Source organism: Tachyglossus aculeatus, chromosome 1, assembly GCF_015852505.1.
Source record: "Tachyglossus aculeatus isolate mTacAcu1 chromosome 1, mTacAcu1.pri, whole genome shotgun sequence".
NCBI classification, from domain to species: Eukaryota; Metazoa; Chordata; class Mammalia; order Monotremata; family Tachyglossidae; genus Tachyglossus; species Tachyglossus aculeatus.
This window is the reverse complement of record NC_052066.1, coordinates 152,956,473-152,960,637: the sequence shown is the minus strand read 5'-3', so window position 1 is coordinate 152,960,637 and position 4,165 is coordinate 152,956,473.

The following is a 4,165-nucleotide window of genomic DNA, read 5'->3' as shown; positions in this document are numbered from 1 at the left end:
TATAAGTGCTCAATAAATACGATTGAAAGTGGAGGAGGCGGGATTATAACAATAATAATAATAATAATAATAATAATAATGACGATGGCATTTATTAAGCGCATACTATGTGCAAAGCACTGCTCTAAGCGCTGGGGTAGATACCCGCTGAGAAGCAGCGTGGCTCAGTGGAAAGAGCGCGGGCTTTGGAGTCAGAGGTAATGGGTTCGAATCCCTGTTCCGCCACATGTCTGCTGTGTAAACTTGGGCAAGTCACTTCACTTCTCTGAGCCTCAGTTCCCTCATCTGTAAAATGGGGATGAAGACTGTGAGCCCCACGTGGGACAACCTGATCCCTTTGTATCCCCCCCAGCGCTTAGAACAGTGCTTTGCACATAGTAAGCACTTAACAAATGCCAACATTATCATCATCGTCAATCGTATTTATTGAGCGCTTACTATGTGCAGAGCACTGTACTAAGCGCTTGGGAAGTACAAATTGGCAACATATAGAGACGGTCCCTACCCAACAGTGGGCTTACGGTCTAAAAGGGGGAGACAGAGAACAAAACCAAACATACTAACAAAATAAAATTATTACAAGGTAATCAAATTGTCCCACGTGGGGCTTACAGACTTAATCCCCATTTTCCAGATGAGGGAACTGAGGCCCAGAGAAGTGAAGTGGAAAGGAGGCAATGCTAAAGCGCTTCTGTATTTGGACCAAGAGAACTCAATGGATCCACTACCGGAGCGATTGCAGATGGAGGTGGGGCGTTCTGGGGGAGATGCGTCCATGGCGTCGCTATGGGTGGGACGTGACTCGATGGCATAAGACGACGACTGCGTAGCAACAACCGTGAGGGCAACGTGGCTCAGTGGAAAGAGCCCGGGCTTTGGAGTCCGAGGTCATGGGTTCGAATCCCAGCTCCGCCACATGTCTGCTGTGTGACCTTGGGCAAGTCACTTCACTTCTCTGAGCCTCAGTTCCCTCATCTGTAAAATGGGGGACCGTGAGCCCCACATGGGACAACCTGATCCCTTTGTATCCCCCCCAGCGCGTAGAACAGTGCTTGGCACATAGTAAGCGCTTAACAAATGCCAACATTATTATAGGGACCGTCTCTCTATGTTGCCAACTTGTACTTCCCAGCCGCTCAGTACAGCGCTCTGCACACAGTAAGCGCTCAATAAATATGACTGATGAATGGAGAAGAGCAGTGTGGCTTAGTGGAAAGAGCCCGGGCTTGGGAGTCGGAGGTCGCGGGTTCTAATCCCGGCCCTGCCGCTTATCAGCCGCGTGATTTTGGGAGAGTCACTTCACTTCTCTGGGCCTCAGTCACCTCATCTGGAAAAGGGGGATTAAGACTGTGAGCCCCACGTCGGACAACCTGATCACCTTGTATCCATTCATTCATTCAATCGCATTTATTGAGCGCTTACTGAGTGCTCAATAAATAAATACTAAATAATAATAATAATAATGATGGCGTTTGTTAAGCGCTTACTATGTGCAGAGCACTGTTCTAAGCGCTGGGGGGGATACAAGGTGATCAAGTTGCCCCACGTGGGGCTCACAATCAATCCCCATTTTACAGATAAGGGAACTGAGGCTCAGAGAAGTTAGTGACTTGCCCAAGGTCACACAGCCGTCATTGGTGGAGTCGGTATTCGAACCCATGACCTCTGACTCCAAAGCCCGTGCTCTTTTCACTGAGCCACGCTGCTTCTCCTTGTAAATAAATACTGAGTGCTCAATAAATACGATTGATTGACTCTCTGTGCCTCAGTTACGTCATCTGCAAAATGGGGACCAAGACTGTGAGCCCCAGGTGGGATAACCTGATTACTTTGGATCTCCTCTAGCGCTTAGAACAGTGCTTGGCACTTACTAAACGCTTAACAAATACCATTATTATTATAACTGTATCAGCCTCCTCTCTGGCCTCTCTTCCTCCAGCCTTTTCCCTCTCCAGGCCGTGTTTCACCACTGCCCGGATCATTATTCCCAAAAAATTACAATCAATCAATCAATCGTATTTATTGAGCGCTTACTGTGTGCAGAGCACTGTACTAAGCGCTTGGGAGGTACAAGATGGCAACATATAGAGACAGTCCTTACCCAACAGTGGGCTCACAGTCTACACACCCCACCAACCCTCAGTGATTACGTTCTCCTCAGCAGCGAGCCGAAACTCCTGAACGCTGCATTTGAGGCATGCTGATCGAGTCATTCATTCATTAATTGCATTTATTGAGCGCTTACTGTGTGCAGAACACTGTACTAAGCGCTTGGAAAGTACAATTCAGCAACAAATAGAGATATTCCCTACCCAACAACAGGCTCACAGTCCAGAAGGGGGGAGGCAGACGACAAAACCCAACCAAACAGGGACGAGTAAACCGGCATCGATAGCATCAATATAAATAAAATTATAGAATTACAGATCAAGCGTTAGACTTGGAGTGGCAATGCGCAGAGCACGGAACTAAGTGCTTGAGGGAATTCAGCGTGGCTCAGTGGAAAGAGCCCGGCCTGGGGAGTCAGAGGTCATGGGTTCTAATCCTGACTCTGCCGCCTGTCAGCTGTGTGACCTTGGAAAAGTCACTTCCCTTCGCTGGGCCTCAGTTCCCTCATCTGTAAAATGGGGATGAAGACTGTGAGCCCCACGTGGGACAACCTGATCACCTTGAACCCCCCCAGTGCTTAGAACAGTGTGTCGCACATTGTAAACGCTTAACAAATGCCATTATTATTGTTGGTATTATTAATAGACACGGTCCCTCCATTCAGGAAGTTTACAATCTGAGAAACAGCGTGGCTTAGTGGAAAAAGCACAGCACAGGGAGTCAGAAGTAGTGGGTTCTAATCCCGGCTCCGCCACTTATCAGCTGTGTGGCCTTGGGCGAGTCACTTCACTTCTCTGTGCCTCAATCACCTCATCTGCAAAAGGGGGATTAAGACTGTGAGCCCCATGTGGGACAACCTGATCACCTTGCATTCATTCATTCATTCATTCAATCGTATTTATTGAGTGCTTACTGTGTGCAGAGCACTGTACTAAGCGCTTGGGGAGTACAAGTCGGCAACATCTAGAGTCGGTCCCTACCCAACAGCGGGCTCACAGTCTAGAAGGGGGAGACGGACAACAAAACAAAACATGTGGACAAGTGTCAAGTTGTCAGAACAAATAGAATGAAAGCTAAATGCATATCATTAACAAAATAAATAGAATAGTAAATATGTACAAGTAAAATAGAGTAATAAATCTGTACAAATATATTCATTCAATCGTAGTTATTGAGCACTCATTGTGTGCAGTGCACTGTAGTAAGCGCTTGGGAAGTACAAGTTGGCAACATATAGAGACGGTCCCTACCCAACAACAGGCTCACAGTCTAGATGGGGGAGATGGACAACAAAACAAAACACGTGGACAGGTGTCAAGTCATCAGAATAAATAGAAGTACAGCTAGATACATTTCATTAACAAAATAGACAGAATAGTAAATATGTACAAGTAAAATCAATAGAGTAAAAAATCTGTACAAACACATATACAGGTGCTGAGGGGAGGGGAAGGAGGTAGGGCGGAGGGGATGGGGAGGGGGAGAGGAAGGAGGGGGCTCAGTCTGGGAAGGTCTCCTGGAGGAGGTGAGCTCTCAGTAGGGCTTTAAAGGGAGGAAGAGAGCTAGCTCGGCGGATGGGCAGAGGGAGGGCATTCCAGGACAGGGGGAAGAGGTGGGCCGGGGGTCATTGGCGGGACAGGTGAGAACGAGGCCCAGTGAGGAGGTGAGCGGCAGAGGAGCGGAGGGTGCGGGCTGGGCTGGAGAAGGAGAGAAGGGAGGTGAGGTAGGAGGGGGCGAGGTGATGGACAGCCTTGAAGCCCAGGGTGAGGAGTTTCTGCCTGATGCGCAGATTGATTGGTAGCCACTGGAGATTTTTGAGGAGGGGAGTGATATGCCCAGAGCGTTTCTGGACAAAGATAATCCGGGCAGCAGCATGAAGTATGGATTGAAGTGGAGAGAGACACGAGGATGGGAGATCAGAGAGAGTCAGAGAGTAATCCAGTCGGGATAGAATGAGAGCTTGAACGAGCAGGGTAGCGGTATGGATGGAGAGGAAAGGGCGGATCTTGGCAATGTTGCGGAGCTGAGACCGGCAGGTTTTGGTGACGGCTTGGAT